At 43.3% G+C, this 27,799-nt stretch overlaps 1 long non-coding RNA gene across 6 annotated transcripts; it reads right to left on the bottom strand.

Annotated features, from left to right (window-relative positions):
- Positions 1-24: 24 nt before the first annotated feature.
- Positions 25-27,767, bottom strand: LOC147798098 (uncharacterized). 6 transcript variants are annotated; one of them, XR_015426568.1, is made up of 9 exons: positions 27,631-27,767; positions 24,422-24,618; positions 24,130-24,267; positions 23,483-23,553; positions 22,469-22,547; positions 12,536-12,690; positions 10,559-10,703; positions 6,246-6,291; positions 25-1,808 (listed from the first exon to the last, which is right to left on the bottom strand). It is a non-coding gene; the product is annotated as an uncharacterized LOC147798098 (long non-coding RNA). The 6 variants fall into 5 exon arrangements; XR_015426570.1 differs by having other exon boundaries at positions 12,536-12,648; XR_015426571.1 differs by lacking the exon at positions 24,130-24,267.
- Between the last annotated feature and the right edge of the window lie 32 nt (positions 27,768-27,799).

The following is a 27,799-nucleotide window of genomic DNA, read 5'->3' as shown; positions in this document are numbered from 1 at the left end:
CAAAATTTGTTTCATTTGAAAATATTGCCTTGCAAAAATGCCTTTATTTGTATGTTAAACAATCACCATTTATTGCTATAACCAGTTAATTTCTATTTGCAAGTGAAATAAATGTTCATTTATTTAAACTAACAGAACAACTTTTGTTTGTATAATCCATTTGTGAAATGTAGTACTTAGCCCTTCCACCAACCACCACTTACATCTGTTTCCCATCTTTATATTTTACATTGCAGCCTCATCCTAAGCTCTGCCAGTCTTAAACATCTTCCAAACTCCTTATATAAAGTTCCCTCTTAGAGCCTTAGTCTCAATCTTACAAGGGCTACAATAAACCCACTAGCAATATGGAACACTATTAGAAGCTATGTCCTTCAACCCTATGGGATCCTTAGAGCTCTAATACTGATAGTCCCAAGCCCTCAGCCATCCACTCTACCCTTCCTATCAGCTCTCAGACTTCCAGCCCCTAGGACTGCCACCCTTGCCCATCTCCAGTACACAGTTTGGCCGAAAAATAAACTAAGTCCAAACAATGGAAGGTTTAACATTTAGAAACGAGCACATTTCTCCAAGAAAGTGCCATGGCATAGCGGTTAAGGACACTAACTGCTATGCATAAGGACCTAGGTTCAATTCCAGGTGGGCATGCACAATTTTGTTAAAAAACTTAGTAAAAAAAAAAAAAAAAAAAAAAAAACCTCCTTTTCCGGGGACCCCGGGATTTGAACCGGGATCCCCTGGCCTGGCAGCCAGCTAGCTAACCACCAGGCCAATTGCCTCTTGATAAATAAGATTTCGGAACTTATATTTAAAGGTTAGGGTTGCGCAATTTCAAAAAAGGTCAGAGGGCACAGCTTATCTGCATATATTTAAATAAGAAAAATTTGAATATGCAAAAGGCAAGGATTAGACAAAATATTCAGACCTTGCATGTACTTCAGTATATTGTAGGTCCACAATATATTTGCAAGCCTTTAAATTATTTAAACCTCTTCAAAATATCCATTTCTACACGTAAATTATGTTTGTCACAAAAAAATTCAACTGTGGAACATATGAGATCGAGATTCTGCAGAACTGAAATTTCAGGGCGTCTGAATTTTTATCTTTTGGGGGCATATATAAGAAAGTTTGGTACTAAGCCCCTAAGTCTATCTTACGATATGCTTTCTAGGAACATGATGGGCATATTTGAATAAGAAGTTCCTACAATTTGAAGAAAATTATGCATAAAATCTCGAAAATTCAGGCGAAAAATAAAAAGCAGTAAAATGGTAAATCTGCTAATTTCTCCAGGTTTCTCAAGAATTTATGAGTCGTATTTCACAGCTTAATTAAAGGGATGATAGTGATTACTTTGTGCTATCATGAACAGTACACATGATGGACATTTTGAAATGTCTCCACTTGAGTGAACAATTTGTCTAATGCTTTGTAATTTTTATTTACTCAGATATGACATTTAGAAAAAAATAACTTAAACATGCTTGATTTCTTTATAGACAAAAATACACCCTGAAAAGCAGTTCTAAAAATATGGGACTGTTATGTAAAACAAAGTTGTGTTATGTTCAACAAAAAAAATCTACTCGTATTCCCGGTTCCAAAAAGCCTAAAACTGTTCCAAACAAGACAAAAGCCTTTAACTATGTTTACCATTGGAAGATAATCTGTAAACTTTATTTCTGCAAATCTAATCTTTGAGCATTGTAGCATCTGGTTTGAGCTGTCTAGGTTTGTCATGGGATGCCCCGGCTAACACCACAGCAAACAGGAACCACTTCAGCCTCCCTGATGTTTTTTGCCTACAGGGATAAGAAAAAAGCAAGTGTTTCAGGACATTTATACACATGTAGGACAGTGGATGTTTAGTCACTGTCATTAGAAATTTAACTAGCAGTATTTAGCAGGCTACAAGTAGACAGCGCCCTCTGTCCTACATAATTAACCACTTGCTGCCAGGTGCTTTTTTTAACCGTTACATGGGCTGCCGGGCCGTTTTTTCATATTTTTGTTTTTCAAAAATTCATTTTTTTTTCTGAATGCCTAAACCCCATAAAATGAGTGTCTCGTGGCGAGTCTAGCCCTCACAAGCAACCTCCATTGACCCTTCGGTTTTGCAGCCACGCCGCCCGCTCTGTATAGAGCCCCCAATTGTGTAGCGTTACATAAGGGCTCTTTTGTTCCGGGCCCTGGCCCAGCACGTTGCTATACTGCCATGTTGCAATGCAGAGCGATTGATGGTCAAGACCTCAGCGTGTAATATGCGGTGAGTGAATGGGAAGCTGTGCCCACATGCACTGGGCTTTGTCAACTGTTCAATGAGTGCAGGCAATGACGGCAAATGAATCATGCTGTAAAAAATGGGGTCTCAAAGTGTGGGTTTTTTGCAGCGCTGCTGCATATAACCTTTCCTTTTTTTGAAGATATTGGTTTTTTCTGTTATATATTTTCCCATCTACCAAACTTATATCTCCCCCAAACTACTCTCATATTTTATCTGCCAACTTGTTCATTTTTCCTCCAACAGTGTAAGTTTTAGTTCAAAATGGATATTTCCCTTCCCAAACTTTATTTCCCCAACAATTTCAAGTAAAATCTTAGAAGACCAATAAAATCAAGTACACATAGAAACAGACACAGACAAATATTTGGAGAGAACTTCTTTTTCTCTTATTTTCTTCTTGTCATTTCTCTTGTGTTTTCTTTTCATTTCTCATTGAAATAGTTGAACTCATAAAAGTAGTAAAATAAATTTCCACTCTTTCTAATCAAATAAACAGCAAAACTCATAAGAAAGGCAAGAATGAGCAAACTCTTAACACCGGTGCAAGGAATGAAAAGGATGACAATACAACATCCTTAAGGCAGTACTTTCCAGAAACTTTGTCTATTTTGTCATTTTTTTCAAAGGTTGAAAACATGACCAATTAGTAAAACCGTTACAAGGAAATGTGCCACTTTTTCAAGAGATGAAAATACAACATCCTCAAAGCAGTACTTTCCAGAAACTATGTCTTTTTCATCATTTTTTTCAAGGGATGAAACAATGACAACTCCTAAACCACCAGTAAATGACAAATAGTTTTACACCAGATAAGTGGGGCATCAAGTCATAAAAAACACAAAAATAATGTCCATGAAAATGTCCATGAAAGTAAATGTTCAAAGTGTCAATTAGTGGACAGTATGGTACTCCTTGAAGCAGGGGGCTGAGGGGCTGGTGTCACGTGTCGCACTCTAAGTGTGTCTTCTTTTGCTGACTATGGGAAGCGCAGAGGACACACCGCTGGTAGCGGAAGTCGCCATAGCTGGTCCTCTCAAAGTCCACGGGGAAGTGTCGGCCAACGAAGCGGGAGTTGGTGACTGGTGGAGTATCGTGCTGAGCGCAGTACTCCGGCAAGGGCTTGTCCAACAGCAGCTCACGGACAAGACTCAAGCGGTAGTCGAGGAAGGAGAGGCGGTGACCAACGGCCAGGTACATCGCGTAGCTGTTCAAGAGCGTCAAGTGGAGGAGGTAGAAGAAGAGCTTCTTGTACCACATGAGGGACTTACGAGTAGCTTGATGATTTGCCGCTAGTTGGTCGCCCCCCATCAGGGCGTTGTATTCGATGACGCAGGTCGGTTTCTGCTTTTCCTGCCCCGTCCTGTCTTGCTTGCCGGAGCCACGGATGTCTGCCGTATGCATGGTGGAGAGCATACGGATGTTGTGCTTGTCTTGCCACACCATGGCCAGGAGAGAACCACTGACGCCCAGGTCGGCCGACTGGAACATTGTTTCGCCCCGCTTCAGCTTGACGGACTGCAGGTTTTTCAGCATCCCTTTTCTGTTCGCCATGGCGGTGCCGACGACGTTGAACTTCTGGTTGTGAAGTCGTCGAAATAAATCGGAACTGCTGAAGGCCCGGTCGATTGCAAGGTTGTAGCCCTTACCACTTAGGTCATTCACCAGGTCCATCACCACTTGTGCAGTTGCTGGGAGGTCTCCTTTACTTTGGCCGGTGCAGATTTTGAAGTTGTAGCAGTACCCGGCAGCACTCCCGGTGCTCTGGCACAACTTGTACATCTTGATGCTGAAGCTGGCCCTCTTTCTGGGGTTGTAGGTAGCAAAGCGGAGACACCCGTAGAACTTCAACAGGGAGTCGTCGACGGAAATGTCCTGTCGAGGAACGTAGACAGTGGCAAACTTCTGAGCAAAATGGTTGACGACTGGGCGCACTTTGAAGAGGCAGTCAGTGCAGTCCTCCGGCATGGCGCTGTTATTGTTGAAGTGCAGGGACTGCAGGATGGCAAGGAAGCGATCTCGGGGCATGACGGACGGGAATAGGCTCATCTTCAGTAGTGGGTCGGTGGACCAGAAGCTATGAAGCAATGCCCGTCATTAAGCAAAGGCCTAGAAAGGCCTTCAGTTCTCTAGTGTTCAGATCAGTCCATGATCGCATGTGCGCCTATGTCGTAGCTGGCCTCTGCACGGCATACCGGTCGGTCTCTTACACTATCTTGTAGAGAACGTCGTCAAAAAACAGCTCAAAGGCTTCACTGCAGGTTGAGCTGCGATGCAGGCGGAGATCGACGGCACCACCATTACCGGTGAAGCCGTCCTTCAGCGGTGTACTGTCTTCATCCGTCCACCGGAATGGTGCGGCACTGCTGCTGGTCGATGCGACGGTCTGTGTAGGGGACTGTCTCTTGCGCTTGGCATAAAAATACCGCCAAGGCTACATCACTGTCAATTTCTGTACTTGACTGTACTTGAGCAGGTGACAGCGGTGACGAAGAAGACGAGGAACCTTCGTCTGAACTGAGATTAAACTCGCTTTCACTGGAAGAACCAGACTCTCTGGGGATATAACTTCAGCCATGTTGTCTGTGCTCTGATAACACGATACCCAATATGAACACACAAGCCACTGCACTGCGATTTTATTCTCAAGCAGCGAGGGCCTAGCCCTGTCAGTCAACGTGGCAAGGGCCAGCAGCGCCCGGGCCGGGTCATTCATGGGGCACAGGTGCATAATGAGTCTGCACAGCCCGCCCTTTGTCTTCAGTGCAGTGCAGTGATAATCTGCTACGAGCGCCCGGCAGCGCGAACAATAGCGTTCTGCACAAACAATACATGGATTACCTCCGCTAATGTCAACGCTCTGTGCTGAAAGAATACGGGGATTGATTGGCAGTGCCCGGCAGCTCTCAGCAGCTCCCAGCAGCTCGTAATTTATTACAGGCTTTTATAAGTTCGGTCACCCCGGCTATAAAATAAAGTCCCAATTTTCCGGCCCCAACAACCCATTATTGCCTAAGACCAATTTATTTACCTCCAATGATGGCCTAGACTTTTTAAGTGACAGCAAGAAACTTTTATAAAAACACCCAGCAACTTTTTTTTTTAATAAAGTTTTGATTTCAGAAACCCCGGCCATGAATATAAGGCCTATGCCTCCAGTATCGGAGCCCCCGGCTGCAAGTGGTTAAACCTTAAAGATCATCAGATTATCACAAAATTAAACTATGTTCGGTAATCTGGTGAATAGCATGCACATCTAAAATCACAACATATTCTCACAGCTGGCTGAGTTCAATCCAAAGCTGTCATCCTTTTTCATCCCGGAAAATAAAGAATGTTTTCGGTTATTTTTAAATTGACTACAACATTTCATAACAGAGGGTTATATTTTCATGTAACCAAGTCTTAAGGAAATTTTCTAGTAATATCTTTCAGTCACTTTGATCCCAATTTGGTGAAAATCAGACATATTTGTTTCTCGAGCTGCACCTATTTTTTCAAGAGAGCTCATCAGCCAACAATTTCAACTTTCCCTGCTGATGTGCATGGAAACCGACACAAACATGGTCTTCAAATGACAGCAACAATAAACCCATACATCAGATGGACTTGACACTTCCCATCTGTGCTGATAATGAATGCGTCTATGTGCATGCCAAGTCTAAAAAAAGATTGGGCATATAAAACTCAAGTTCAAAATGGGGTGTGGGGATGAAAAGGCCAATAAAATAGTCTGTGAAATTGTCTGAAAAAAAAGCTATTCTGGGGCTTAATAATATTTTCAATTGCAAAATTTTCCAAAAGATTTTCTTACAGCACCTTTGCCTGTGAATTCAGTGTTGCTCATTTGAAGAAATAATGAAGCCAACATAAAAGTTGCAACATAATAGACACAATCTGTTCCTTACTTCTATTAAACATTTCCCAGAGGTTTGTGAAAGAATCTATCACTACTCACCCACAAATCTTCATCAAGAAAATGGACTCTTCAAGATGGCGGACCACTGTAAATGCAGCACCGAAAGAAAGAAGGGAATAACAAATTTGGTGAAGTCCTCAGTAATTTGATGCAATCACTAGATATTTGTAAATAACTCATACGAAAATCTTCAAATTTACTCTGCAATGTGTGACTACAATGCATGATATTATTGAGACTAGAGTAAGGTTTGGTCTCTCAATTCGGGGTGGTGTCAGACTCATGGCTACCTGCCCTTTTTTGTTGCTAGAGCTAGAACGAGGATTGGTAACTCAAGCCCGGAGTGGTTAGAGGCTAACATTCACCTGCTGGTTCATGTTGCTCAGACTGAAGCTAGGATTGGTCAGTCCAGCCTGGATGGTTAGAGACTCAAGTCACCTGCTAGTTCATGTTGCTGAGACAAGAGCAAGGATTGGTCAGTCCAGCCTGGATGGTTAGAGACTCAAGTCACCTGCTAGTTCATGTTGCTGAGACAAGAGCAAGGATTGGTCAGTCCAGCCTGGATGGTTAGAGACTCAAGTCACCTGCTAGTTCATGTTGCTGAGACAAGAGCAAGGATTGGTCAGTCCAGCCTGGATGGTAAGAGACTCAAGTCCACCTGCTAGTTCATGTTACTGAGACTACAGCTAGGATTGGTCAGTCCAGCCTGGATGGTAAGAGACTCAAGTCCACCTGCTAGTTCATGTTGCTGACATTACAGCTAGGATTGGTCAGTCCAGCCTGGATGGTTAGAGACTCAAGTCCACCTGCTAGTTCATGTTGCTGAGACTAAAGCTAGGATTGGTCACTCCAGCCTGGAGAGTAAGAGTCTCAAGTCCGCCTGCTGGTTCATGTTGCTGAGACTACAGCTAGGATTGGTCACTCCAGCCTGGATGGTTAGAGACTCAAGTCCACCTGCTAGTTCATGTTGCTGAGACTACAGCTAGGATTGGTCAGTCCAGCCTGGATGGTTAGAGACTCAAGTCCACCTGCTAGTTCATGTTGCTGAGACAAGAGCAAGGATTGGTCAGTCCAGCCTGGATGGTTAGAGACTCAAGTCCACCTGCTGGTTCACGTTGCTGAGACTAAAGCTAGGATTGGTCACTCCAGCCTGGAGGGTAAGAGTCTCAAGTCCGCCTGCTGGTTCATGTTGCTGAGACTACAGCTAGGATTGGTCACTCCAGCCTGGATGGTTAGAGACTCAAGTCCACCTGCTAGTTCATGTTGCTGAGACTACAGCTAGGATTGGTCAGTCCAGCCTGTATGGTTAGAGACTCAAGTCCACCTGCTGGTTCACGTTGCTGAGACTAAAGCTAGGATTGGTCACTCCAGCCTGGAGAGTAAGAGTCTCAAGTCCGCCTGCTGGTTCATGTTGCTGAGACTAAAGCTAGGATTGGTCACTCCAGCCTGGAGAGTAAGAGTCTCAAGTCCGCCTGCTGGTTCATGTTGCTGAGACTACAGCTAGGATTGGTCACTCCAGCCTGGATGGTTAGAGACTCAAGTCCACCTGCTAGTTCATGTTGCTGAGACTACAGCTAGGATTGGTCAGTCCAGCCTGTATGGTTAGAGACTCAAGTCCACCTGCTAGTTCATGTTGCTGAGACAAGAGCAAGGATTGGTCAGTCCAGCCTGGATGGTTAGAGACTCAAGTCCGCCTGCTGGTTCACGTTGCTGAGACTAAAGCTAGGATTGGTCACTCCAGCCTGGAGAGTAAGAGTCTCAAGTCCGCCTGCTGGTTCATGTTGCTGAGACTACAGCTAGGATTGGTTACTCCAGCCTGGATGGTTAGAGACTCAAGTCCACCTGCTGGTTCATGTTGCTGAGACTACAGCTAGGATTGGTTACTCCAGCCTGGAGAGTAAGAGTCTCAAGTCCGCCTGCTGGTTCATGTTGCTGAGACTACAGCTAGGATTGGTTACTCCAGCCTGGATGGTTAGAGACTCAAGTCCACCTGCTGGTTCATGTTGCTGAGACTACAGCTAGGATTGGTTACTCCAACCTGGAGAGTAAGAGTCTCAAGTCCACCTGCTGGTTCACGTTGCTGAGACTACAGCTAGGATTGGTCACTCCAGCCTGGATGGTTAGAGACTCAAGTCCGCCTGCTGGTTCATGTTGCTGACACTACAGCTAGGATTGGTCACTCCACCTGCTGGTTCACATTGCTGAGAGTAGACCAAGGGTTAGTCACTCTAGCCTGGATGGTCTGAGGTTGAAGTCTAGCTATTTCTGAAACTAGAGGTGGGGTTTGTTATTGAAGCCTTGATGGTATGAGGTTCAAATTCACTCAAGTCTCATAAAAGGCTAAAGAACTAGGACTGGTCAGTTCTGGTCAGGACTCAAGCCAAGAGGGTTTGAGGCTCATTCCAACCTGCTAGTTCACAATGCTGAGACCAGAGCCAGGATTGGTCACTCACGCCTAGATAGTTTGATGCTTAAACTTACTCAAGTCTTGTAAGAGGCTCAAAAGCTAGGACTTGTCACTCAGATCATGCCTGGATGGTTTGAGGCTCAAGTCCACCTCATTGTTCGTGTTGCTGAGACTAGACCTAGGGTTGGTCACTCAATTCTGGATGGTTAGAGGCTCAAGTCCACCTGCTGGTTCATGTTGCTGAGACTAGAGCTAGGGTTGGTCATTCATGCCGGATTGTTTAAGGCTCAAATTCATTCAAGCCTTGTAAGCTTAGACTGGTCACTCAAGTTTGGATGGTTTGAGGCTGAAGTCCAGCCATTACTGAGATTAGAGCTATGATGGTTATATTCTCAAGTCCATCGGCTGGTTCAAGTTGCTGAGACAAAAGCTAGGTCTGGAAAGTTTGACACTCAAGTCCTCCCGCTGGTTCACATTGGATCCAAGAACAAGATATTCATCATTTGCCTCAATCCAAGCTTGTAATGAAAGTGTAATGGATGGGGCTCTTTACTGCGATACTTACAGAAATGTAATATAGATGATCACTCGTCTAGTCAAGGATTCACGAACAATCATGCACTTGAGCCTGGTACTACCAAGGTTAAGGTTCAAGATATCCCACAGAGTCCAATTTCCCCCAGTGACCCTGACTGGGAGACATGAAAGCTAAATGCTGCCGTGTTGTGGAACACATTGTGAATGTTGCCCCAAGAGTACGTGGAATCTGAAGTAAAACTGAAAACGTCAACCTTAGATTAGTGGGAGAGGAGTCATCTAGTACAACTGGTACCACACATCGTATATAAGCATCTTGGAGTGGATGTGAAAGTTTGTCACAAAGGATGGTAATACGTCCCAAGGTTTGCTTTGGGGATGGTCTCTCTCTTGAACAAATGACAGATGCCATACAATAAGGAGCTGCTGAGGAAATTCCTTATGATAGATTTGAAGATTTAAAACAGTGCCCTCATGAATTCCACAGATGGTGCTGCCTTCTTCAAGATTTGACAAACTGTTTCTTCAAGGGTTCCAGTGCAAAAGACAAGGATACACCGTTTCAACTTTGGCCACATTTCAACCACGGGTCAGTAAAGAAAAAGTTGATGGAAAGTTCAACCATGACGACCTGGCAGAGTTGACAACACATGCATAGCACACTGTCAATGATGTAAGCTCCAGGTGGGCATCTCAGTAAAAGAAGTGATGACACACCTGTAGATTTTCATTCCTTGGACAATTCATCAGAACTGTAAGTAAATGGCTTGAGACTTTAGCATACAGATGCGGTACAGGTTCTTTGGCCTGACATTCCAACTGAAGGGGTCACCATTGTCTGTGGCCAGCAAGAAGACACTGAGATGCACAAATCACAGGCATGGTTGGTACATGAACTACGTGTAGCACTACAGTTGCATCAATGAAGATAACGAATGGTGATGCTCTCTCAAGCGTGAAATGACATATTCCCACAAACATGTACATACTGCACCTGCCGCTAGAAGACTGGTGAGGGGAAAGATGTGATCTAGTGCAGGGCTTCCTCTGCCCATTCAAATGTATAAAGCATCCAATCTCATTCGTTTTAGTGACCATGCACCTACCGGTATAAGCAGTTAATTTCTGGCCAATGCTGCCACCTTGCAAAAAAAAAAAAATTAAAAGCAAAAATTTGGAAGGGAAAACAAATAACTCCAGTCTGAGGCATTCATGGAATGGTTCTCTTTCACACTGTCCTGAGTGGCTAAGAAGGTCACAAAATGCAAGATTGGAGGAAATGAAATTAGAGTGAATGTTCAAGGAGAAATAAAAAGCCATTAATTCCAGTCACTTTGATCACAGTAATTCGTCTCTTTTTCACAAGTTCACACAATACTGGGAAGAAATAAAGTAAAGACAAGCTTGCCTGGGGCTTGACTTGAACTGACTCGGATGGAGCTCCTTGATGTCACAGAGGTTAATATCCTGGTAGTCACAAAAGGGAAGGGCGGTTGTTGGAGAGGTGAATTGGATTGGCTCCATCAAGGTAGACCTATGGGACATCTTGTACTCTGTATCGACAAAGCACAGGAAATATGAGGTGATAGTAAGAAGTTAAAGACAAAGCAACTTTTGGATATTCCACCCGCTTCCTAACTCAAATGAAACTACGAAGCAAGTTCTTTGAACTTAAAAGCCATTTTTGCTTTAATATCTGAGAATCAATCATATCATAAAATACAAGAGTAATGCAGATGAAATCCTAAAACGGTATGGAACTCTTCTAAAATGAAATTCCAGTGGTTCAGTTCTGTAGCAATTTTCTCTCCCATTCCAACCGGAGTTGCAAACTGGACTGGTCATCATTTTATTTGTCATTATTTTTATTTTCATTTGTAACTATTTCTGGTAATAGACACCTCAAAAGTGCCCAAGGCACTGTACATGTAGCTCGCAAACCTGAAGAAACCTGTAGAGAGGAGACAATGAGAAGCAGTTACAGTTTTAGAGGTGGGAGGAAAACCCCAGAGGAATATTCCGGCTAAAACTCACGGAATCAGGTAGGGACTGACAACCCAATCCACATGTGGACTGAGAATCGGGAATCGAAGCCGGACCAAAGAGGTGAAAGGCGAAGAAAGAACTTGGCAATTGACCATTTGTATTTCTATCAAATGAAAGATTTCTTTTGTTCACCACTGTCCTAAATATCGTAGCACTTTTGGTGGCACTCGCTTGTGTTCAGGCGGTTCGAGAGCCGCCTCAAAGAATGTCTATGTTCAGTACGGGAACCGCAAATGCCTATTGTTCTCTCTCTTTCAGCACTGGACACAAACAGCTTGATTCGGTGAGGGAAAACCGCAGCACTGTTCTACTGTATATGCATTAATTACGGAAGCACCTTTCAAAATTGAATGGACTGGCTGATTGACAAATTGCCTTAAAAAAAGCTTGTGCTAAATAGACAGATAACAATAGATTTGCACTCAGCCAGTGTGCAAAAAAAGGTCGTCTTAACCGAAATCTTGTAACATCCGAGCTCGTATTACGCATTTTGTCCCTCATAGGAATGTGTATAATTCAGTCGGGACTGGCAAATATGCACATCTAAACCGGAGTCTCGTCTACCCGAGCTCGTAGTACTGAGAGTCCACTGTATTCACAGCGCTCTTATTAATGAGATCCAACTGTATTTCCATATTTTGTCAAAATCTGTTGCATGAAATACACGTATATCATGAAATTTTAACTCCAAACCATGCAAGGTTACGTTGCAGCATGGTTATAGACATCGATCGACAGCCTTGCGCGGTCTGCCAAAACACACATGCACGACCGTGGAGCAGTTGGTTCCCGACTTGCTATGTACAATATTCCTATTCATACAACCACTGCGATCGGGAACCACTGACTGACATGATAGACTTGAATTCAAGGCTATGTGATAAATGACCTCAGCATGCCCTAAAAGCCCACAAAAGGTGCACAGGGCGGCGAAGTGCAGCAAGCACAAATCGACTCATACACCCACACAAGGTGCGTGTTTAGACAGTTCACTGTGCTGTGCAGTACTTGGTATGCATGGAGCTGCTGGATCTCCGGCCCTTTCAACGATCATGCAGACCAAAGCAGCCTTGTTTTTAAGGCTACTACAGGAAAAGAACTGTACACATGCATGCCGCGTGCCACTGTTATTGAACTGGAATTTATAGAGGTAGAACTCCATGCATTCACGTTTGTGGTTTTTTTGGGCCTTTTGTTTTGAGTCAGAAGGGAAAATCGGAATTTTGGAGGTCTGTTTGACAAAAAAGGGAAATCCTGATAAAACTGAAAAAGTGGCATCTCTGACTATTACATCATCCATTCTGCCAATCTGCAAACGGCTACAAAGAGAATGACGTACCACTGTACCGATGTCGACAGATCCTAGTCATGCAGTATTCTGTGCACGGCAGACTCTGCAGCCCCTGGGGTGGTTCCTGCACAGCCTTGTTCTCAGGTCAACTGCATCAGTTTCTGGACAAGGAAACACAATGGATATTCTTCCTGCCACGGTTGCTATGGGAAGGGAAACCAATCAATGCCATCCTTCAGTCAACTTTATTTCCATGTTAAAAAATTAACACAAAGTCTTCACGACACTCCTATGATTGTCGTCACACTTAAAAGTCATTAGGGTCAAGTAATATCCCATGATCCCCGTTGGTTTGAGTAAAATCTTCAATTTCTGTTTCCTGACAACATTTGCCTAGTGGTTATTCAATAATGCAAAGTAAGCATGTTAAGGCCAAAAGAGAAAAGTCTCCAGGTTTCTTGTCAGGGGCTGGCTCCAAAAGTGGTGAGGCAACACCTTTTTTTGGCCCTCACTTTTTTTTCGTAGAAGTGATGTACGTGTAATGCACGAATTGCGACTGCATGCGTAGGTACTGCCACTACCAACACTGAAATAGACTGGCCCCCTCACTAATTACTGCTTAAAAGCATTTCCAGCTTGTAGATGTACACAGGACATAAGATCATCTCGTTTGTGTGGTTCCCAGATATAAATGTATAACACAGAAATGACGTAATCTGAAAAAAAATGCCGGGCTAAATGTATGGGGGCCTAGAGGGCTCCTTTACTGTACATATTACTGAACCGTACCCCATCTAAAACACATTAAAAATACACAGTAGCAGGATTCCAGTCAATCAAGCAAGTTTGGCAGCTTTTGGACTTCGTATTAGACCAAATTAAAAACTTTTCATTATGACGATGTGCAGGTCTACGATGACATGCACGCTGACCAGAAACCAAAGATTTGGGGGGGGGGGCCTTAGAGGAGTTCCCTGAAAACAAACGCCTAGGGAGAGCCAGTCACAATAGCGGGTTTGCCGTACCCCAATGGTTGCGTATTTCACCCCGCAACATTTATGTACATACACTGGCATGCAGGTTGTAGTTTGAACATAACAGTAGAGCACTTCACATGTGCATGTATAGTGCATGTCTTTCCAAAGTTGTTGGTCCCCTCTGCAGTCAAAAATGGACAGAATTTACCAGTCATTTTCGGCTAAGAGTAGGTTTGCAGGTACACCATGTGTAGAATCAATCTCCTCTATAAGAAAGGTGGTTCTGGCAGAGAGTAGGTTTGTGAGTACACCATGTGTAGAATCAATCTCTTTTATAAGAACAGTAATTCTGGCTGAGAGAAGGTTTGTGGGTACACCATGTGTAGAATCAATCTCTTCTATAAGAACGGTGGTCCTGACAGAGAGAAGGTTTGTGCGCAATCTGCTGTATTTTTGGCAGCAAGTTTAAAAGGAATGCAACTGAAAGTGCTCTGACGTTGTAACCAGGAAAGCGGGCAACTGCAATATAGGGAATTAGTTGGCCTACTGGAAGCACACTTTGGTCCGGGCCAAATGGCCAAAAATTATTTGATGGAATTGCAAACACGAAGACAGGGACCAAAGGAATCCCCAAGAGAACTGGTTCAAGCAATCCCTGAACTCGTGGCCCTGGCATACCCTGAATTGGCTGAGTGTGGCCGTGATCGTTAGGCATGAGCCAACTTTGCCAACGCAATTGATCGGCAGTCAGTTAGAGAGGGAATTTAGGGCAAGACCCCAAAGCCTTGATGAAGCCATTAGGGCTGCTTAACAAACGGAAACTTTTGAGCAGATGGAGGCCGAGAAGGATCCATCCCCCAGAAAGGCTAAATATTGCAGAGCCAGTGGGAGTAATGGTGGTTGACTGGTCAGCCTAGTCAAACCATTACGAGTTTCGCCCCGCGACAAATTCAAACGCCAAGCTGTGAATAATGCGTCCATCCAGATGGATGTGCAGCATGAAACACAAACAAGTGACGTGTCACATTCCGAACTGACTTGTTATAATTGCGGGGGTTGGGGACACTTCGCAAGACAGTGCCCTTCCCCAAGAATGCAAGGTATACAAACTTCTTCAGGAAACAGAAGGCAGTCTCCTGTGGGACCCACTGACAGACTGCAACTGCAAATGGCGGGTCCGAAGAGTGCTTCCCAGAACAGCAGCCCAAACTAACAGTAAAACAAGTAGAGAGGAGAAAAGTTAAAGGACCCAAAGAAGGGTTATACGTACAAGGTGTGGTTCAGTGCGTCGATGTACAATTTCTTGTTGACACTAGCCCTACAGACACCATTATGTCAAGGTCCATTTATCATAAAATCTCTTTGGGTAGGCGACCGAAATTGAACACAGAGAATATTCAAGTCTGCCAAGCTGAAGGCAGCCCAATGGGAAATATTATGAGTATGGCTGACTTGGAAATACAGGTTGGTCACACGGTTGGTCCTGTTAGAGCAGCTGTTGCTGATTTACCAGTACCAGGAATTCTGGGAATGGATTATTTACTCCAGACTGGTTGTGTTTTGGACTTTGACATATTGTTTCTGCACTTGCGTGATGAGACAGTTCATTGTACAAATTGCATTGGGTCCTCTTCCTGCTACCGTGTAGTGGTAGGTGCCATGACAACCATACCGGCAGGCCACAAGGCTGTAGTGCCCAGGTATGTGAAAACTAAACCAAGACCACATTTCACGGCTTGGAATAGTAGAACCAGTCCCAAATGGTGGAGAACTGATGCAATGGGGCCTAATTTTAGCAAGGACACTTGTCAAAACCGATGAAGACAAGTTGGACTCGGGGTACTAACCCCAAGTAGGAGTAAACGTGTATTGCGTTCTGGGACCACAGCGGGCATCCTCACAGCGGTAAAAAAAAAGTGACATAGAACCCGAGTCTGCTGAAAGATCTGCAGTGGGAGTGGAGGTCCCATCTCATCTCAAAGAGCTTTCCGATAAAAGTATTGAGAATTTGGAACCCAACTTCGAAAGTGAGGTCAAGCAACTGTTGGTTGAGTTTGAGGATGTCTTCTCTGAGGGTGAAGCCGACCTAGGTTGGACAGACCTCGTTAAGCACACTATAGATACTGTCAACGCCCGACCGATTAAACATCGGTTGCGGAGGCAACCCGAAGGCAATCAAGAAGAGATCTGTCGACAGGTGAAAAACCTCTTGGATAGAGGAGTAACAGAACCCTCAGAAAGACCCTGGGCAGAAAATGGGATTCTTGTTATTAAGATGGCACAAAAAGATTTTGAATGGATTACTGAGGGTTAAACTCGGTTACAATAAAGATGCATATCCTGTCCAAGGATAGACGACTCCCTAAATGCCCTGTCTGGAGCAAAATGGTTCTCGACGTTGGACCTACCGGTATCTTCTGGATATTGGCAAGTTGAACTCGACAACGAGGCAAAACAAAAGACTGCATTTGTGGTGAGGGGAGGCTTATACCACTGGCGAGTACTGCCCTTCGGACTTAGCAATACCACATTTGAAAATTAATGGAGTGAGTAGTCACTGGGTTGCAATGGCAGACACTGCTGGTATACCTTGATGATGTGATTATATATGGGAAAACAGTTACAGAAGAGACTGACCGCCTTAGGGAGGTACTTAGCCGCTTCAGAAAGGCAAATCGGAAGCTGAAGCCGGCAAAATGTTTCCCGTTTCAGAAAACAGTGAAATACCTAGGACATGAAGTATCGGAGAGAGTGGTATCACCACTGACCCTGACAAGATTAGGGCAATTCGAGACTGGCAAACCCTACCAACGTTGAGGAGGTTGGAGGTTTTGTGGGCCTCGCCTCCTATTATCGGCAATTCATCTGCAATTTCGCAGATGTAGTGAACTCCTTTCACAGACTGACCGAAAAGTCTCGAGATTTCCTGTGGGACTTGGAACGTGACAGATCATTTGAAACCCTCAAGAGGTTTTTGTAGGAGGCACCAATATTAGCCTACCCTACGTGTAAGTCAGAAGACCAGTATATACTGGACCCTGATGCCAGATGTGTTGTGCAGGGCATGGGAGTCTGATGATGGCAAAGATCTGAAATGGAAAATTATCCTCCCCGAGTCCCTGTGGAGAACGGCAGTAGAAGAATTACATGCTGGAAAAACAAGTGGACACCTGGGGTTTAAGCAAACACTTTCCAGAGTAAAGAATCACTAATAATGACATGGCATGCATGCCGACGTCCGTTCCAACCTCAGGGCGTGTGAGCAATGTGCGAAAAGAAAGTCGCCACCCAGGCAGAACAGAGCCCCTTTATATCAAGTTCCAGTGGGATATCCAATGGAATGGGGGCACTGGATATAATCAGCCAGCTACCACTAACAGACAATGGGCACCGTTGGATACTTGTGGTGGGTGATTACTTTACCAAGCGGGTGAAAGCTTACCCACTTTGTGCTACGAAAGTTGAAGCAGTCACAGAGGTCGTTGTTACCCAGTTTGTATTCCGGTACAGGGTTCTAGCAGAATTCCAGTCTGATCAGGGCAGAAACTTTGAGGCAGATGTGTTTGGTGAAGTATGCCATATCCTCAGCATAAACAAAACCCGAACGATGCTTTACAATCCCAAATCCGATGGCCTAAAAGAGAGGTTCAATCAAACCCTCATCACCATGGTCGCCACCATGGTAGAGCCAAATAGGTAGCGAAAGGATTGGAATTTGCAACTTAGGTGACGTTTGCCTACAGGTCTACCCCACAGGAGAGCAGTGGGGAGACACCCAACATGATGATTAACCTCATGACTGTTCCCTTCTAACAGCCTGTAGGTGGTGGACTAGACTATGCAGAAGAGTCTCTAGTGCACACAACAGGGCACGTGACCACTTAAGGACCAGTACCAGGAGACAAAAGAAAGGCTATGACAGAAATGTGTCTTGCAAGCCACTGAAGAGAGGTGATTTTGTTTGGGTCAATGACCCAACCAAGCACAAAGGAGTCTGTCCAAAAAGTGAAAATCCAAACTCAATCCACGAGATTGACGGTAGGCGGATAGAAATTCCTCCTTCTGATGATATGGATGCAGGTGTGGATTTGAGCACTGGTGAGTTTGGGGACAAAGGTGTAGCCAAAGGTGGGTCAGATGCTGTCACCTCTGAGAAGGTAATGAGTGCAGACGAGGTGACTCGAGAGATTGACTTGGAAAATAACATGGTGTTGGTGGATGAGCGGGTGGAGACCCCTCTAAAATCTCGTAAAGATGTGATGGGTGATCCAAAACCTGTAGATTTCCAAGATTCTATGAAACCCTCCAACATAATGAGGGGTAGGTCACGAGTGAAACAACGGCACTTGCCGTCGAGAACTTGTAGATTGCCAGTGAGGTATAGGGATTAGAGGGTAGCAGTGTTGTAGTACTCGTACTCAGTACTCGTACTCGAGTACTACTCAAGTACCGTTTTCAGAGTACTCATACTTGTACTTGGACGTCCAAGTACTCGTACTCGAACTACAGTTCTTGTACTTGGGCTACAAAATACTTGGAACTCGACATCCAACAATTGTACTCGAGCATCAAAGTACTCGTACTCGATTAACAGTACTCAATAAAAAAATCCTTCAAGTTAACTTACCACGGCCGTTAAAATGAGGTACAAAAATATCGACTCCAATGACCCGATATTCGATACGGTTCTGACACAGAGAAGGCCGAACGTGAGGCCATTAATGTATACGACCCATTCGCCGTCTGTGCGCGTACTTAACCAATCACGTACGCAAATTATATTGTGGTACTCCAGAATGGTCCCGCGATTTACTTGGGCATTGGTAGTCTGGTTCCTGGACCCGAAAATTCTAACAACGAACCCAGCATACAGAAAATCACAGGCATGTGAATAATTGAGTCTGGAAAATAGACTTCACCGCGCCGTGCACGTTGTGTCAACTGCTGCAACGCACGTGTAGTGACCGTGACATTGCTAGCCAGATCACTTGTTCTTGTAGCCATGTCATCTGCATTCGGTGTTTCTTTTACACAGTGGCAGGTCTTAGAGTCTCTAAATTAAGATAAAACTACTTTTGAATTAGAAGTACTTGTACTCGGAATTAGAAGTACTTGTACTCGTACTCAGAAACCAGTACTTGTACTCGGCTGGCAAAGTACTCGACCTGTCTTTGTACTCGGCAGTCAAATACTTGACAGTACTTGGTACTCGGAAAAAGTACTTGACTACAACCCTGGAGGGTAGTGTTTGGTTACCACAATCCCTCTGTTCTTGTGTCTTGTTTCAGACCTTGCCTGACTATGACTACCCCAGAAGACCTGGATACTACCAGGCTACTTCATTGCAAGAAGTGCCCGAAGGTATTTCTACAAAAGAGGAGTCCCTACAGGCACTTTCAGGATTGTCATGGGCCCCCAAGATACCTTGCCTGTCATCAATGCACTTCCCTGTCCAAATGCCGGGATAATCTGCGAAAGCACTACAGGAGGGCTCATGAGCAGTTCCTGGGTGACCTCCAGACGGACAACCATCGGCAGCTCACTGGTCAGCATGGTCAGGTGCAGAGTGCTGAAGTCCCTTAGAGCCCAAGGGCACTGTCTGCAGCCTCTGTGGGCTATCGACAGAGGGGGCAAGTTCAACTCTTGGTGCCACCACCTCCTTGGCCCATACCACATAAAGTCTGGAATGGAGTTGAGATCACCGTGGCTGAAGAGGCAGTCATCTCTCCATTAGCGTCGATGTCACTCCTGCCAGCAGAAGCCGCTAACGAAGGCTAAACCACCAACAACGAAATCCCCGTCACACCAACTACCAAGACGGCTCTAGTGCCAGCACCAGTGACAGGCAAGCCACTAGCCTGGCTGAGGAGCCAAATGCTGCTGTCACCACAGAGTGGCTCCAGTGAAGAATCTGGCGAGAAAGAGATGCTTGAGAAGAATTCCTTCATCACCATTGCCTTCGAAAATGACCTCAACAGAGTGACAGATGTTGTCACAAAGACGAAGTTCCAGGCTGGAGAGAAGATTTTAGAATGGACAAGGACCAGGACCCACGAGGCGGGAAGCAAGATTTTGGCCCAGTGCTGTTTGTTTTTGAACAGTTGAACTGTTTATATCGATTTAAATGTTCTTGGTGTTGCGGATTCACATGGACTCTAGTGCCAACTGAAAAGAGAAAAGAGTCAACAGTTTCTTCCTACTTGCTATATCTATGTAACGTTTAGTTGTTGTGGATGGGAAAATTCTTTCTATTAATATAAGTCAGTTGTTCAATTTAACTTTATCAAATGTAAATTTTGTTATTCTAGCAGTGCTTCCGCAATTTAATTCTCACCAATCATTTCTTGCCACACAAATTTGCTTTGTATTCATTTTTAGCCTGTATGAACAGGGACCGTTTAGGCCTTGAGCGGGGCTATGTAGCGCAAATTGGTGAACACTCATTTCATGCATGCACAAAGACTCTCCCATGTAAACAGTTTCATGTATCGTTCAGCGTAGGTCACGCATGGCTCTCTCCATAAAGTGTTCGTTTGTTTGTTTTGTTTGTTGGGTTGTTTGTCGGGTTGTTGGGGTGTTTGTTTGTTTGTTTGTTTGTTTGTTGGGGTGTTGGGTTGTTTGTTTGTTTGTTTGTTTGTTTGTTTATTTATCATGGTAAACCTAGTTTTGTGCACTTTAACTGCTCCCTTAAATGATGCATTGGGCTGTTTTTTGTGTGTGGAGCACAATCGGGCGTATTAGCGATCCTATGATGTTTCGAGCACCCAACGGGCTATTTCTGATGCCCAAATTAGAGCTTGTCATTCAAAGTTGCTAGGTGAAATTTTAGACTTGTTCACTTGCTGTTTTGTTTATTTGATACAGGTTACAGTGCACCGAACACGACAATTGAGCTTTTCAAACTGTAAGTAAGCATTAGTGTTATTTCCACTAAGACACTTTTCAGAGCTATTAAATTGAGGCGAGTCTGGCTTGGATTTAGCTCAGGCAAGGTAATTTGTGGTTCTGTAGTTTTTAGTTGGTTTTAAGGAGGAAAATAAACTGACAAATTGTGGATTATTTTTTTCTGGGTCATTAGCGGAGGTCCTATTGCCTCCCAAGGTAACTGAGGCCACAGTATAGGAGGTCAATGTACCTCCTTATGTTTCATTGAATAAACAGATGAGATAAGTTATTCCTCGTCTTGTGTGCTAGTTACTTGTCTGTCCGATAGGGTTGCCTGCAAGTGTGGATATACTTTCCACAAAAGGACACATCCCCCCGGGTTGTTGAGAACCCACCGCCCATAGGAATTCCCACCGTGCGTGGAGCTGCTCCAGCGCGCTACTTTATTACTCAATAATTTATTTTGTGGGAAAAGAAAAATGCCACAATATGTATGGACAACATGTCACCTTTTAATTACCATCTATTACCATAGTATTAAGTCGACGTCACAAGCAGGCCCTAATTACCTCATGCTACATGTACGTGTATATGTACGTACAAATTCCATGCAGACATGTAAACCTGTGCTGGCACTGTGTACTCATTTGGGCAGATGACATCAAGCATACCTTGATGTGTACTTCAACTGATGTAAGGAGATGTCCGCTATCCACCATGTATCGTGTAGTGGTCTGCATTTGCACTTGGCTGTGGCGCAATATCCAACTGTAGCAAATATTGCTCCATGATAGGGCCTCAGAATGCAATCAAGTACATGTCTGATCCTCAAGATTTACTTTGTTATGTGTATGTCTGGTGAGATCGTGACCTCGCACCACGAGTATACATTTGTTTAGCTGAACTTCATTTACTGTGTCCGTGAAGAGTGATTTATTCACATCATTTACAGTTTTACAACAAATGCCTACATTATATGTAACGGTTTTGCCCTTACCCAACGTATGTTAAAAGCACTGTATGCTCAGTGCTTGTTCGAGAGCTTGCGAAAAAACCTCACAAGCTTACTCGGGTGGGACTCGAATCCACCACCTCCTGCTTACTGGTGCAGATGTCTTAACCACTCGACCACCGAGCTTGCCGGGGTCGGCTGGCCGACATGTTAGCCCACGAAAACTTAAAGGTACACATGAAGCCTACATGTACATGTATGCCATGTGAAACATTATTTGAAAAAAAAAGAACATGGCATGAGATTGAGTCCAATCATGGTGGTGAAGACTGGCTGTACATTCACGATATTTTGAGAAGCACAACCAGTGATACGGTTTAGATAACAAAAAAAATCAAATTGTTCACAACAGGTCAACCAACCCAAAGTCATAAGCTTGCGAATGTTATTTATTTAGGCCATAAACTAGGCTTACGACTACAGCTGCTCGTGGAGCGCTAGCCCTTATATGCCTGAAACTTTTTCTGTTTTGTTTTGGAAGTGGTCTTGAAAGTTGCAGAGGACGCCAAAAAATTAAACATTTGGAATTGGATAGACTAGGCTAAAGTAAGTTAGGTAAACGGTGCGAAACGATCTTATTTGTACCAAGCACATTCACATATCACAACAATCATCAACCGAAAATCAAAGTCAAGAAACAACCTAAGCATGATGTTAGGTTTAACACATCTACAGGGTGTACATGTGCATGCACATTTACGTACATACAGTCATGTATGCAATGTTGGTGCATAATTTAAACACATGAAAATAATGAAATTTAAATCCCAAATACCAAAAACAATCCCGCTGTAACTCGCCTTATTTTTTCTCCAAGAGACTGAACAACTTGCCTTTCCCAATACAGACTGGCTTTCTTTTTTCAGAAAAAAACTCAAGTTTTCTTTTTAAAATACTTCTTACTCGCACATCCTGACACTTTTTTTCTGCAAGCCTCGTGGAAAAGGATGTACACACAAACTTGCTTTGCACCGCACGCTGGCGAAGTACACAAAGCACTAAATATCGCCACTGAGGGCGCGCCATTTTTTTCTGTGGAAACTGATGTGAATCCTGAGGGTAGAATTAATATCAACGTCTTCCTCAACGCTTGAAAGGACAACTTACAGTCACTCCAGGACAGACAGCACATGTTCCTTCCACTCTCACTACCGTCTCTGCTTCTATCCACTTGCCAACAAGTGCCCTAACAATAAAAACAGGAAAATTGGGAGGGAGAAATAAAGCTACCAATTCTGGCAATTAACATGAATGATTCCAAACCAATTGTCACATAATTAAAACAAGCACAATATTGTTTAGCCAGAAACATGCAGACAGGACAGACTGCATCATTTGTCAAAGTGGCTTGCCTGCCCAGTGTGTAGCCTGGGAGTCTGTGGTTGCCAGTCACCAGAAGATCCAACTGTGGCATTGTTCTATGGGACTAGCTCCCATTGTCTCTACATGGCCAGTGCATCTGGCAGGGTTAGGGTTAAGGTCAGTATTTGCAAAGTGACAGTTTTTAACTTTTTTCTCCTCATCCTCCAATTCTGAAGGAAGTAAGATGCAGGCCCTCTTGATTCCACAATCTGACCATCTTGATTGATCCTTAATCAATGCTCCAAGAGGAGGTACTATCATGGCAACAAGGGGATTGGTGTGTGGAGTAAAAATAATCATAAAATGGTTAAAATAATAAAAAAATTTGTTACAAAAACAATGTGCAATCAGATAACTCAGTGTACCAGATTTTATTCTAATTTAACCTCGCATGGCCTTTTAACACGGAACCAAACATTTTTTGACTGGCTGCACCAAGTGGCAACTTCAACTTTAGTTTAAAAATGGAAAGGTATTCAATTTATACCTGATCTTCCTGACCCAAGAGGGGAGGGGAAAGGTTTCCCTTCCCCCACCACACAGTAACAAAATACCCCCTTGCCACATCAAGCAGCCCCCTTCCCCCTTTCAAACAATTTCTTCCCCTCTTTTTTTCCCTTTCATGGGTGGAGCGTGAAGCCACCACAGCTGCCTAGTTACGATTAAATCAGAAGGGTTAGCAGGTGTCAAGTATGTATGCATGAGCATTATGTCATGTCTTGACTTACATGTACGTACCTCCATCCAGTCATCTCTTACCTGAATGAGATGCATGTTCATTACACAGCTGCACGTTATGTGCGCAGGCAGAGTCCAGCATCAATGTCTGCCTGTGTGCAGGAGAAGTATAGGACGTGTTCAATTAGCAAATGTAACTTGCAAAAATGGCACGCTACGAAGGAGGAGAAACTCAATCTGAATGAAGAATCTTCAAGGGAAAAGTTGCAGGGAACTGAATTAGTAAGGACTTGGACACCATTCTAGATGTACATGTATCAAAACCAAAACTATCAATCAATCAATACCACCCCCCCCCCCAAAAAGACGTAACCCGAAAAATTAAAACAGGTTAAAAAACCAAGCACTACAAACTATAACTACAAGTTAAATCATAAAAAGAGCCGGGGAAGGGGGCTGTGGAATCTCCCTACAACATATTTTCCAATATCTCTGCAGTGGTTTTTCTCATGAGCTGAACCTTTAGGCATTTCTCAATAACTCTTTGTGGTCATTTTGACATCAATTTTGTGAATATCAAACATTCCATTCTTGTGCAGTGCCCATTTATCCAAGACAGCTAGATCAGTCTAAATTTAAACTTCTCCACTACCACACTCAATGAAAGCGGCCAGCACATACATGTATGTGGTCTTGAACTCCAAATGACCATAACAACAAAACCATACCTGTACGTTGAACTGACTCTGAGCGCATGTAGTTTCAAAAATGTGGTGTGCTTTAATTAACATTCTCTGACATCTCCACAACTGCTGGCGCCTGGAGTTGTAATGTGTTCATCACCAGTAAAGATCTTGAGCAAATCACTGTAGAACGGTGTCAAGATGACAACATTATAAAAAATTCACCAACAGGCACTATGGTCAGAGAATTTCAGTTTGGGCAAATGAATTAACATGATAAACTGCTGGGTGAATTAATCAAAAAGGCAATTGTAAAATGTGTGTATGTTGCTCATACCGTTCATGGCTGGGGAGCTTTTTCCCAATGTTTAAGCCTTCCTCCACTTGTTTCCAGTTTAAGAGTAGGGCCAAGGATACGGAGGTACCCATAGTTCGCTAGACTGGCCCTAGTATAGTTGAGTCCTCCAACATGCCGCTCTTTGACCTTTCCTTGACTTTCCTCATGCATCCTTGCCACATCTCTTTGCTGAAACACTTTAAATTCATTCAGTTAAATAATTATATTATAACCTTCATAACACATGCTCCTGATCACCTCTGTCAACAATTTTGGTGTCATGAAATTTAACAGCCTAATATTAAAAAAAGACAGCATCCTGACAATTGGCACAACTCCAGCTGAGTGTTCCCTAATGCGGTGCACTAGAACGAATCTCTTAAAATCCCATATACCAGGTACATGTAAGAACTTCCTGAAAATTGATAAATTATAGTAACCCTAATACATACAAAAATATTTTTGTGGTTACAATTTAGAAGTGTTTATTTTGCACTTAAAAAAGGGGGAAATCAGGTCAACAGGCCTACATATTGATGTAATTGCAAAGGTTTTGGAATCAGTGGCAGGTGTATGAACTCATGTATGATGTACATGTAGGCATGATGTATATTCTCCCGGTCGCAGGTTGTTCCATAAGCCTTTTTCACATCTCATGTGCACAAACTCAGAAGACTTAACAGAGGGGAACAAATTCATGAAAATGTTGCATAATGTAATTTAATGGCTCCTCATGATTGTTATGGTAGACAATTTGCTCCCCTCCAGCTTTGTTTACTTACTTGCGCAGGGGTGCTAAGACCAACATGGCGACGGAACAGGAAATTGGCTTATTTACTGCAATCACGTCTGAACAAAGAGGTAACTTTCCATTCACTTTGTACAGGGATTTGCATTTTTTCCTCCTTTTTTGGTTTATTATGATAATAATAACTGAAACCTTTTCGGTATACTGTGGGAGAATCACAAAAACAGTGAAATTTCAAGCATACTTGATAGAAAGGTTGCGAGGTTGCGAGTTTCGTCAAAAATTCAGAATTTCCCCAAAGACCATGACACTACTTTTGCCCCTTTGAGTTTCGAGTGTGAAACATGGAACAGCCACCAAATGACCAATCAGAGAGAGGAATCAAGATGCAGTGACGTCATCCCGACCACGAGAATGTCCATGAAGGCCTATGGACCAATGAGAGGGGATGTCGGACAACTTGACCGTTTGTCAAATTGCCTGTTAGTACAACTCGACTTTTACAGAGAGACGACTCGACCAGTGAGATCTCTACACCTAATGCAGTCGTTTTCCCAGTTAAATTATTCAGTCAGACTGCAGCAACAAAAATCCAGTTAAATGTGGTCAGTAGTCCATCTTGTGTGTTAGAGACACTACCAAATTAATTTCAAATTTTAAATTTATACAGGATCGACAAAAGTGGCGACGACACTTTTCCTCGTTCTGGATCAGTTTCCAGAAAGTAACCGGGCGAGCGGCAAATCCATTTTCAGACATTGTAAAGAGTTGATTTTCTAATGAAAAAGTTTTTAATTTAGAGAAAATTAGTTTATAAATGAAAATTCCGATGAATTTTAAAAAGTGGATCTTTCGTAAGTTTTGACTCATTTTTTCAGTGGCACCAGTTACCAATACCTTCTTGCACTGCACACTCCTCAGTTGACGAACCAAGTTACATTACGTACATTTCTGCAACGTCCGTATAGTACGTTAAGTTCGCAATGTATATTGTGTGCATGCACTTATGCGCGATTCAAAACTAGGAAAAAATAGGCCGGACGTGTTCTGTTTTTGGCCAGTTTTAATAAAACAAAAACTTTGAAAGTCATTTTGGTTAAACAGACATTAGATGCAAAAAGTTTATTTGACTGCTGAGTATGAAAAAGTATTTGGGATCACTCGTAGTGAGTGACATGTCGCCCTGTAACTATTTGTTGATTTTTTCCTTGCTACCATGATTTTTGACAAAGCATTCAAAAATATCAAAGTGTGAATCAGATATCTGGCCAAAATTTTCTTTCCTAGAAATTTTCCAAGAACAAGTTTTGTTCAACAAGAAACTTACATTTACATTCACCTTTTAAACAGAGCTTGTCAGAGACTGTAGAACTGAAGAACAACACTGGCGGTTGCAGATCTTATTAAATTCACAATGTGTGTCTCGTGCAGAATGTTCAATCATTAGCTCTGTGATGTTCACTTTGTTTTTTCACTTTATTCCATTGTTGCTGCTCAACTGATTTATTACTGGCTCTTAGATTCACAGAATTACAAGGTTCAAAGGTTCGAGGGTCATAGGACACAAATCGCCCACAGATCACATTATAAATCACTCATGGATTACTGGCAGATCAATGGCAGATCACTAACATTCATGTCACAGATCCCGTAAAAACTGCAACCAAGAGAAGCACAAATAATCCTAAATGCAAAAAAAAAAATACTCAAATTACTAATCTAAGTGGAGAACTAGCTTTTTGACAATACGACACCTTCAAAGATCTACATGTAAAATATGAAACAGAAGTAACTCAAACGACACATTAGAATATGAGGTCAAAGGTTATCTCAACATGGCCCCACACTGGGGTCAGTCTACTGGATGCGGAGGGTTACACTACACCAAGTAAGCGCCCATAGAAAACAGTGCAAAATTGGACCAAAATAGCACCGCCTGTTGACTCTCATGAAGAGGTGGGCCTCCGTTTTTTTACTGGAAATTCAAGATTATGGCCAGAAGATCACTTTCGTTTCAATTTCATGGGGGTTAGCCATGAACATTTTTTTAATTTGCCTTTGAACGAAGATACCCCCCAAACAGCAATAAAACTATGCACTCACTTCTGAATTAACCGCCCGCAAGAATAAGTCTGCAATTTCAGGCTTAGAGTTATTTCTATGATCCCTCCTGATTATGGCCTGTCTTTTGTAAAAACCCCGTGGGATCACAAAATGTTTATGAGCTTGCGCGCGGCGCGGAAATACAACCATTTGGTGGAATGCACCCGGAGGGAGTCCAGTAGACTGGCCCCCAGTGTGGGACTATCTCAACAGTGAAACATGCACACTTGTGCATACAGCAATGATTATCACGTGCAGATTATGTCATGAAAATTTGGTCTAAATAATCGCCTTAAATCACACCTTTATGTAAAGACAATTATCATGTTAGATTCTACAATAATTAAACTCTATTTACCTGTATCCCCGGGTCCTTGGGTTGAATAGTTATCGAATTATACTGGCAAAAGTACATGTCAAGCCTTCAGGCTTTTGCACAAGTAAGAAATGCGATAACAACGTGGTGGAAGTGAAGAGCGCCCTCCTGCGACAGGGCTCAGACATTCTCATCGGGGAAAAACCTGCAA

The sequence above is a fragment of the Acanthaster planci genome, linkage group LG09, assembly GCF_054643075.1.
Source record: "Acanthaster planci isolate LZ-2023a linkage group LG09, COTS_SCS, whole genome shotgun sequence".
Lineage (NCBI taxonomy): Eukaryota > Metazoa > Echinodermata > Asteroidea > Valvatida > Acanthasteridae > Acanthaster > Acanthaster planci.
Note: the sequence above shows the minus strand (reverse complement) of the source record. Positions and strands in the feature narration are given on the sequence as shown.